This window comes from Sinocyclocheilus anshuiensis, unplaced genomic scaffold, assembly GCF_001515605.1.
Source record: "Sinocyclocheilus anshuiensis isolate Anshui unplaced genomic scaffold, SAMN03320099.WGS_v1.1 scaffold1989, whole genome shotgun sequence".
Lineage (NCBI taxonomy): Eukaryota > Metazoa > Chordata > Actinopteri > Cypriniformes > Cyprinidae > Sinocyclocheilus > Sinocyclocheilus anshuiensis.
Window position 1 is genome coordinate 208,587 of NW_015538027.1, and position 10,949 is coordinate 219,535.

At 38.2% G+C, this 10,949-nt stretch overlaps 1 long non-coding RNA gene across 1 annotated transcript; it reads right to left on the bottom strand.

Annotated features, from left to right (window-relative positions):
- Positions 1–7,216: 7,216 nt before the first annotated feature.
- LOC107680450 (uncharacterized) lies at positions 7,217–8,361 on the bottom strand. The gene is made up of 3 exons (XR_001633151.1): positions 8,287–8,361; positions 7,939–7,996; positions 7,217–7,422 (listed from the first exon to the last, which is right to left on the bottom strand). It is a non-coding gene; the product is annotated as an uncharacterized LOC107680450 (long non-coding RNA).
- Positions 8,362–10,949: the final 2,588 nt, after the last annotated feature.

Consider the following 10,949-nt stretch of genomic DNA (forward strand, 5'->3'; position numbering starts at 1 on the left):
CTCCGCTCCACCGCCCTCCTGAATCGTAAAGTGTTTGGAGCGTCTGGAAGCCGCTCCTTGGGGAGGGGGCTATGTCACGAATCCGGTCTATGAACTTTCAATTCACTCACCACCAGAGGTTACCCTTCCATTACTTTGACTCTCGCACTACACAAACTGTTGCATGTCATCCCGGACTACATATCCCATCATCCATTGCCATGACACATAACCAAAACCTCGCAGGTCCTCCCCGGGATAATCCCCAATGTGAAACTGATGGACCCTCACAGAGAAGGGTTGGTGCGGGATGAGTTAGACCAGATGATCTGAGATGTTATTCTGTTAACCCTTTTTTTTTTCCGAACCAAATGTTATGGCTTTGTTAATAATGATTTCAAAGCCTAATCTTAAGACTTTAAATAAACATTTGGTAGAATCCTGTGTTTTTTGCTTACATTACTAAATCAGCATATTATCATCTCAAAAAAATCGCAAGGATTAGATGTTTTGTCTTGTTCATGCCTTTATCACCAGCAGGGTGGGCTATTTTAATGGTCTCCTCACCGGCCTTCCCAAGAAGACCATTAGACAGCTGCAGCTCATCCAGAACACTGCTGCCAGGATTGAACTGGTTGCACTGTATTTTATGTATGACCATTTTCTATTCTTAACTGTTTTAATTTATTTTAAATCCATTTTTAATTATTTAAAAAAAAAAAAAAATTCCTTGTTTTACTGTTGTGATTATTAGTATTTTTAATTATTATTTGACTTCCTTTTACTTAAAAATTCCAGCATAAACCTCAGACTTCAGACAAGGCCGCCGGGGGCAATACCTCTGAATACTCATACATGGCAGCGGTCTAAAACGTTGGACTTCTAAATATACGCATGCTCAGATACCCTATATAAAAATACTCACATCTCCGCACTATTTGTGAAGTATACGGTCCTTCCCTGTTGCGATGTTACAATTTAGCGATGTTAGTGATGCAAATTCCGATTAATTTTCGTGAACCGATTCTTTCAGGGAGTTTGGGTCAATGAACCGCTTCAAAGAACCGATTCGTCGGTTCCTTTAGTCATCATGCAATGATGTCGGTATAAATTTATTTTCTAACAACTCACTGTCATGCTATATCAATGAAACATATAATAACGTTATCTGTGTAAACGTATATTGCTGATTATTGTCTTTCGTTCATTTTAGTTGATGTTTATGGCTATTAATTGAAATAATACTATGTGTTCATTTCTGGTCTGTCTACGAAGCTACCACGAGACACAAGGCCTCAATCTTACTATTTCTCAGTACATTTAAAACAATTTAAGTTGAAGATGGTGAGGAAACACTATTTTCTTTGTACTAAACACGACTTTAATAAATCAGTTGTTTTTAAGCGAAAGCAATGATTCAGTCCGTTTTATTCAGTCTTTGTGATTTAGGCCTCAGCCTTGTAGTTTTGTTCCAGGAAACAGGTACAACTGTAACTGCGCGTTGTCATGTCTGGCTGTTCATCTTTAAGAAATCATGAGGTCAGCAGTTTTTAACATATTTTAATTCTCTTAATTTTTCACAATTGTAAATGTTTGTGTAGCTTAAATATTAGTTTATAGTCAGTTACAAAAGTGTCAGGTGTTAAGCTTTTATGTATTTCTAAATAATCATAATAAAGTTACAGGTTTCCGGTAGTTGGGCGAACACTTGACAGAGTGTTACTCAAAGAGTCCTCAGCGTTATCTTTTAATAAAATATTTAATTGAATGTCACTAAGACAAATTCTGTAACAGCGTTCATAAATGAATATAAACGTACAAATCTTTATAGAGGCATTAAGAACAATATGGTCTAACAACACTTGTTCTAAGTCTTTCACACACTAGGCTTATTCCTGGTAAGTATACCTAAAATTGCTAGATATCTTGACTTTATCCTCATGTTTAATGGCGCTACTGCGCTAGACCTCATCACACCGTTGTGAGATATAAACAAAGTTTTTCATGGGGTTACACTTTGAAATTTTGTTTCACCACTTTTGTAGTATTTTCTTATCCAATCGTAATTGCTAGACCTTGCGTTTTGTTTCCTAGTTTTTGTTGTCATGTTAGAGATGTTAGAGGACAATATTTCTGTGCATTTGCTTGATTTAATAAAATATTGCTTTAACCCGTCCTCTTCATTCAAGATATTTACGTTATACTATCCTAGTTTATATAAGATACTAGATCGTTTCTTAATAATTCTCTTCCATCTACATTCTATTCTACTCGTTTTCTTTTTATTAAATTGATTAAAAAACAGTGTACAAGCAGAGTTTACAAGAACGACCGGTGATAATTTAAGAGATATTATATAATATCTAATAATAATGTATAATATATAATAATAATATATAATAATCCATTTTGCTTGCTGTCAGGAGGGGGCGAGGCATACGCGAGTATGCGCACATACATGCTAAACAGACGGAGCGCAATAATTCTGAGTCAAATATGCATTTTGCTAAAATATTCGTTGTTGGACATTAAATGTGCCTTTTGTAGAATTTTAAACGTACATATAGGTGTTGGTATTTAAATAAGGTTTAGGGTTTCTACATTGTTTTCTACATTGTAACGTTGGCCACTCCTGCTCCAAACACTCCGGAAACAAGAGCGATGTGTGTAACACCGCCGAGAAGTTCTGTTGAAACGGGTGAAGATACGCACCGGGAAAGACGTGGTCCGGCAAAGATTGGCCGTGAATATGAAGATTTTGTGAAGCAAGATTTCTCTGTGTCTGATGAACGCATGGGAAGATTTGTGTTTGACAAGACGCAGCAGACTGTGAAACTCTACGTTTTGGAATCTTACGAGGAATATACATCCGAATGTAACCACCTGCTTTTGACCATCGTAGACTGGGCATACTTTTACAATCAAATTTGAAGAGAATTTAATTACGGTGGAAAAATTTGGTACTTTTTCCAGTGGGACGGTGCCACACAGGGAATGAGGTACCGTGCTACCATGCCGTCAGAAAACATTTCAATATCAGTCTGTTGGAACAAAACGCGTCATGACCAAAATTATCTTATGATTGTAAATAAACGTTGGGAGGACTCTGAAACAAACTTTTTGTCTCAAAGCAGCGACGAGTCTGTCTCTGACTCTGATCGTGACAGGCCTATCCCCGAGGACAGCCCTTTCGGATGCTGCAAAATGAGTCTATATTTCGTGTTAAACACCATTTTCTCAACAATAAACGAACTGTTTGAGTCAAGTTAAATGATCGTGTCTGTGTATTCAGCATAATTATGTATCCGGTATAACAAACCTGAACAACGGGTATTCCTAAATTGTAGCTGAAACGATTTGCCAACGTATTAATAATTATTTTAAATTACAGAGTTACCTCGTAATCTTTAATCGAAATATCTTCCAGTGAAAAACGAAATCTCTTTGGTGGCATATGCGAGGCGTTGCCGGTCAGTCCCTAACCAGGGCCCCTCCACCCTCCTCCACTTTTGAGTGCAACGCCCCCATCTCAATGACCGAATGTACAACGCTATACAAAAGATCTGTCACTACTTCCTCATGACTACGGCTATGCTACATAGCTGTAAGCGAACAGCGGCCGTTCTGATAAACTCTGCAGTTATTGCCTACTTTTCCTAGATCTCCGAACCATGTTGGATAAATCTTATTGATCAAAACGTTATCTACACGGACCGACAGAATCGGCTTCAACAATCCAATTTGTCTGATCCTGAAGCACTCTGCAATTTTTCCAGAAATTCAAAGCGTTGCCTGGACCGTCGTGGATTAAAACAGTCAATCCAGATTCTAGGAAACGGCTACAACATTATCGATTAGGAGTTTATGTCTTGGAACTGAAAAGGATGTCTGAAACGCTGATGGACCGTGACAGGAGTTCTGGCGCTGCTGCGGATGAGCAAGTGGAGTGCGGCTGCGCCGCGGGGAAAATGTGTCCTGTAAAAGACGTCGTACACTCTATGTTTAAACAGAGTTACAGAGAGCAAATGATTGATCTGATGCGCAGGGTCATCGATCATGCATGCGATCCAAATCATAATCGTACGGGGGATTCCAAGCGTGTAACAAACCTCAAAAATGAAATGGACGTTGTAAGAAGTCTGAAAAATAATCCATGGCTCGATTTGACGGGCATGTTTAGGACCGGCAAAGAGCCAATCTGTGTAACTACCAGAAAAATTATGGATGTGATGTCTGAATGTAGCGATGAGATGTATGTACATTGACGAGGTTCTGTGTCTGTGTACGTGTGTGATGGATGTATATGTGACGCTGGTCTCAAAATATTATGGTTCCATGATATGTGAAATTATTGAGACGCTAGTCAATTTCATATTACACAAAAACATGATGGCCTGCAGAGATTTTCTTTTCTGGCTAGATAACCTGTAATGTCATCATTATTGTTTGTAATAACAATTTGATCATTTTCTTCACTACATCAATGTATGAATGTAAATTCAACAATATATTGTTGAAATAAAAGGTTGAATCAATTTACTCATTATCCTTTTCTCAGAGTTCAATTTATGGATTTTACACACCCCTTTATCCTAAGCGACTCACAGATGAGGAAGTGTTGAGGACTAAGTGTTGTGATAGTCTAACGCAGTATATTACACGTAATTTAATAAAAAAAACGAGTAGAATAGAGTGTAGACGGAAGGGAATTATTAAGAAATGATCTAGTATCTTATATAAACTAGGATAGTATAATGTAAATGTCTCGAATGAAGAGGACGGGTTAAAGCAATATTTTATTAAATCAAGCAAATTCACAGAAATATTGTCCTCTAGCATCTCTAACATGACAGCAAAAACTAGGAAACAAAGCGCAAGGTCTAGCAATTACTATTAGATGAGAAAATACTACAAAAGCGGTGAAACATAAAATTTCAAAGTGTAACCCCATGAAAAAAGTCAAGATATCTAGCAATTTTAGGTATACTTACCAGGAATAAGCCTGGTGCGTGAAAGACGTAGAACAAGTGTTGTTAGACCATATTTGTTACAGAGGAGGCTCCCGTACCGCCTCCTCCACACCACCAGAGGGAACTGTCCCCAGAGTATTAGCGATCTCCCATTCGGACTCCATTTCCCATCATCCCTCTTACCTGGGACTGATTACACAATCACACCTGCATCTCATTTACACACCCACATATAAGCCACACCATTTCACGAACTCCTTGTGAAGTCTTGATTTGCCCCGGCTGTCATTTCCGAGCGTTATACCCGTTTTTGTTTTCTGTGCTTTAATCTTGGACTGTCTCCTGATTCTCTGATTGTTATCTGCCTGCCCCGACTTGGATAGTTTCACCTGGACTCTGTTTGCTAGCCGCCTGCCCCGATCTCTCGCCTGGTTCACGATTCTGCCTCTGCCTTGTCTCTACTGTTCTGCCTTGCCGGTATTTGACCCTGTATTGTCTGACTATTCTTAATAAACTAAAATTTAATGTCTGTTAAAAAGTGTTTCGGTGTTTATAAGAGGCATTATTTTACAGATTAGGATTTTTTTTATTTATTGTTAAGTAATAAGCCTATGTTTGAAAATAGGTGTTTGTATAAGTGCGTGCGTCTTCCGATTCCTGTGTTCGCGCAATGTGCTTCATTCATGATAAATTTTCTCCTTTACAGGTAAGTTATTTAAAGTGCAAAAATGTCAAACTTTTCATACTGTGTCGTAAACAAGACTGAATACTAACTACTGTGTTGGTGCGTATGTAAGTTTTACGTTTATAAATTTGACATTACAGCTAATCAGCCTCTGAGCACATGGTTAGCATTAATGTAACGTACAGTGATTAGCGTGTGCTCTGCTAATGACAAAAAGCAAATAGAAAACGTAATGTTTTTTATGTTCCATATGTGATCTTTAACATAACAGTTGCATGTTTTATATTTTGTGCCACTTCATTTTAATTGATTTATGTGTTTGAGTTTACTCGGATTTGCAGATACATTGCACAAGTACAGTTGGTGTAATTATTTTGCAAAATATGTTTTAAACATTTAGAAAATTCTAAACTTATAACATTTGCATTCATGTAAATGCAACATAAATGAATATGAATATAAATGATGTACAATTCATTTTACAGGAGTCCAAAAATCTAATAATTTAAAAATCCTGTTTCTGACATTCTTTTTCTTCCACAGAAAGATCTATATGAAGGAGAATTCAAGAAGTATTTGTAGCAGTTTTCAAGACAAGTTTACTTCAGGTACCCGAACTGAACACTGAGTCAAGGGGTGTTCTACCTTATTTCAAATGAATTGACTGTGCAAAATATGTAACTTTACATCATCAAAACGATTGGAACTATTAAAACACTACAGATTACAACATGGGCATAATAGTCGAAACCAATCCATACCCTGTCTCCATTCTGATTGCCCTTGCACCTTTAGGACATGGGTTGCGTTACGGACACATTTGTCCAGGTTTCATCCACAGACAACTAAGCCAGGCCAGCTCCTTTCCTTCACATGCATAGTGTCCCACATAGCATTTTTTCTCTGGCCCAGCTCCGGCCCACACAACCAGCTTTTGCTTGGCCCACATATCGCAATGTGTTACGGTACTAGTGTGGACCAGGTCTGGATTCCAGACAAGGGCCACACATGGGCCATTACTGGCCCAAGTCTCAGCCAAGTTAATTACCCATAACTGGCCCTGAATTGGGCCAGATCAAAATGTAACAATGGAACCAAAACACAACCTTAAGTAAACCATATCAACACCAATCTTTAACCAGAAAGCCCAAAACTGAGCCACACCTGAGCCTGATCCAGGTGAACTAAACCTGGCAGCCAAAATATGGGCCATAAATGGGCCATGACAGATCCATATCTCAGCCACCTGTATGACCATAGCTGGCCCTATTCTGATCCTATACGCTGGACCAGATGGGTTCCACATGTCAGCCTCAACAAAACCATAACCAAGCCACTTGATACACACCCCTCCCAGATGAATAGTCACAACAACGACAGTATTCTGAACAAATATTTAATCATGTTTAATCAGCAAACCAAGTTCAATGAATCTCACACCTAACATGCTTATTTGTTTTGCTTGGGCAGTGTGTTCACCCTGTTGGAGTATGGCAGTGTGAATTGGCTTTTAGGTGCTTTGGAAAACAAAACAAAAAAACAGTAAAAAAAAAAATATATATATATTTAATGTTTACGCAATTAACACAAAATTCTTAAATAAGGTACTTTCTCTATTTTTGCAATATTCGAATGTTCATGTCCCTGAATAATATCTGCATGCACCCAAGTCTGAAGAGTACACATAATATCTAGTAGACAGCAATCCTTGTGAGTGAGAAGTCTGGTGTGGAGGCTGGATCTGGAATCATCTGGATCTGTCCAGGTTATCTGTCTTCACGGACTGCCCTGAAATACAATTCAAACAAACAACGTAGTGTGAGGCTCTTACATTCACAATGCTCATTTTGGCCTCAGTGGTGAAGTGTGCAGAAAATTCTGCCGGACTGAAATTTAGTCTTTGGTGAACAGTCTTCAAGAGTGCAAATAAGATTTTAAGTTTTAAGCACCTTTCAGGCTCGCGTGAGGTTTCCACAAGCAACAAAGTCTACTTGAACAAACACTTCACTAAAGTTTAGAAAATAATATACATACAGACCGTTACAGTTTGAAGTGAGGTACGTTCACAGTACTCTGGTTCTGTCTTACAGTTATTCATTTTAATTTCAAAGATCTTTTTTTTATTATCATCTGTGTGTTTTTTCTAATTATGATGGACCCTTCTGTAGGCTGTTGTGTATGAAGTGTCCTCAGTGCAGAGTTAAACAAGATGGCCTTGTAGGACATACAGGAAATATTTGATATTTATTTGATATATTTTTTTGAATACTTGATAAACTTTTGAATGTTTAAGTTTTTACTTACTAGTGAGATGGTTCATAGTGCTTTGGAGATGTTCTTCGACAGGAGATCCGCTCCAGCTCTGCAGCACGGCCATCAGCATGGAAGAATATAGGAACAATTTGTCACGGAGCCAACAATATATAGTATACAATGTCAGGTTTATTAGAAATAAACAAACTACAGCAGAGGTGAAATGCAGAAAAGAGAAATAATAATATAGAAAACATACAAAAAAAAAAAAGAAAGAAACATACAAAAAATCTTAAGATATCAGAATTCACATTTTTAGGTTTTACAGATGCATGATGATATAGTTGAAATATATTGTGAAAAATGCATAAAGTTACTTAATACGATTTCTCAGATCACCTGTGTTTCCTGTATCTCTGTCAGCAGCTCCCATTACACATTTTCTTGTAACTTCCCGTTTTATGGTTTTCTGATGCTCCTGAAATCACAGTACAATTTATCAATATTTGTTTGCAATGAAAGTTCAAAACGTGTTTGAAATAGTTTCAGCCCATTAGTTCATGTAAGTGACGTCACCGATTGACCCCACAGTGCAGCCTTTTAGCTTAAATGAATGAGCTTATTACTTCCATTTATCTATTGACAAAGTACCAGCAAAACATTTACAAACTATCAAAACCGCTCATCTACACATAAAATGTGATTAAAAGCTAAAACTTTCATTAATAAGAGCTCAAATCTATAGTGAGCCTACCTCTTATCATGCCAAATCTGGGCCAAATTTGTTTGCTGACTGGCGTGTAAATCATGCTATTTCCATACAGAAAGACAATATGTTGAGCACCTGGGTGGTCATTTTACAAAGTATGAAACTGTGCCTTGTGTTTTCCAAGACTGTGATTACAAAACAAATGTATATACAACATTTCACAGTCATAAGAGCAGGCAACATAGCCCCATTCCGTGGAAGATTTTAAGACCATTGTTTTTCAAGAACACCAAAGCCAGATTCATGAAGAAAGTGATTCTTTGAAAATCTTTTTTTTTTTTAAGTGAAAACTACTGTGACTCTGTCCTTAAGGAGGATGAAGACTTAAGTGAAACAATTGTCAGGAGACTGGGCTTGCTCCTCCTTAAATTGGAGTGCATTTTTAATGTGTCTAATAAATGCATAGATGAACTAGTAGAGGAACTTAATTTCCTTACATCATCTGCATCTGGCCCTGTTATTAAAAACATTATACTGTGCACTCTAAAGAAGCATGGCTGCATTTTTGAAGATTCTGTGATTTCAGAACTGGTGAAAGATCTTTGCCAGCTTAACCCTTTCTGTGCTGCTTTAGGATTGGATGGGCCTTTAAGCACACACTATAGGAGAGAACAATTTATAAAGAAGCATCTTTCACTGACTGAGCCAGTTGAGTACATACTTGATAGCAGCAAGAATGCAACCTTCCAGTATGTTCCGATTCTCCCATTATTGTCTCAACTTTTGAACAATGGACACATTCAGGAGACAATATTACAGAACAGAAGGCCATGTAATGTTTCTTCTGAATGCAGATCATTGCATGATGGATCTTTCTACAGAGAAAACAGCTTTTTATCTGGAGATGAACTTAAACTCCCATTGATTCTTTACATAGATAACTTTGAAATATGCAACCCTCTAGGGACTTCACACAAGAAGCATAAACTCACTGGTGTGTACTGGGTGCTTGCCGACATCCCTGCTACCATGCTATCTACTCTAAGTTCCATTTATCTAGCCATTCTTTGTAAGGCAGATTATGTCAAGCAATATGGATACCCAAAAGTGTTGGAGCCACTGCTTAAAGATTTGAAATGCTTGGAGGATGATGGTGTATTTGTACCAAGTCTGGGCAAAGTGGTGAAGGGCACTGTATTTGCCGTAGCAGCTGAAAATCGTGGCGCTCACTCCATCGGTGGCTTTGTTGAAAGCTTTTCTTCCTCACATTTTTGTCGCTTTTGCACTGGAGAGCGTTCACAGATCCAGGAACATGAAGTAAGAGCAGGAATGTTTCTTCTACGAACTAAGTCCAGCCATACCCTCCATGTCGAAGCAGCATTGTCTGACACTGCTGAAGCTCATCATTGTGGAGTTAAAAGACAGTGTCCCATCTCTGACAAACTGAGTTACTTTCATGCCACATCAGGTTATCCCCCTGATGCTTTGCATGATTTGCTTGAAGGGATTGTACCTTTTGAACTGGCACTGTGTCTTGATGTGTTTATAAAGAAGAAATACTTCTCTCTTCTTGAACTTAACTCTTCAATCCATCGATTTCTCTACGAATGGAATGACAAAGTCAACTGTCCACAAGCTATTCCCCTGACCTTTGCATCACGTAAAAGTACAGGAGGCAATGCACATGAAAACTGGTGCTTGTTATGGATGCTACCTTTTATGATTGGTGACAAAGTGCCAGAAGAGGACACAGCGTGGCAGGTTTTGATGACCTTGAAAGATATTGTTGAGCTTGTCATGGCTCCTGTTTACACAGATGAGACGCTAGGATACATGGAAAGCAAGATTAGTGAACACCGTTATAGGTATTTGGATGTGTTCCCAGAGGAGAAATTGAAACCGAAACATCACTTCCTGGAGCATTATCCTTGGCTTACAACTGCTTTTGGACCACTTGTGTTTCTCTGGACCATGCGATTCGAATCCAAACATCGATTTTTTAAAAGGATTGTGAGGCAGACTGGGTCATTCAGACACATTCTCAAGACAATGGCAAGAAAACACCAATCAATGATTGCATATCACATCCATGATTCTAACATTGTAAGGCCAAAACTCTCTGTGTCAAGAATGACTCAAGTGGCAGTGGAGGTTCTAAAGGACAGCATTAAGGAGTAATTTGTAAAGAAGTTTCCCAGGGCAGCAGTTGTGAGCATGACAAACAAAGTCACCAATTTAGGCACTGACTATTGTGTTGGAATGTTGTTGCCTTTTGGATCAACAGGAGGATTGCCTGACTTCGGAGAAATACTCCAAATAATCATTGTGCATGAAAGTCCTGTATTTGTTGTGA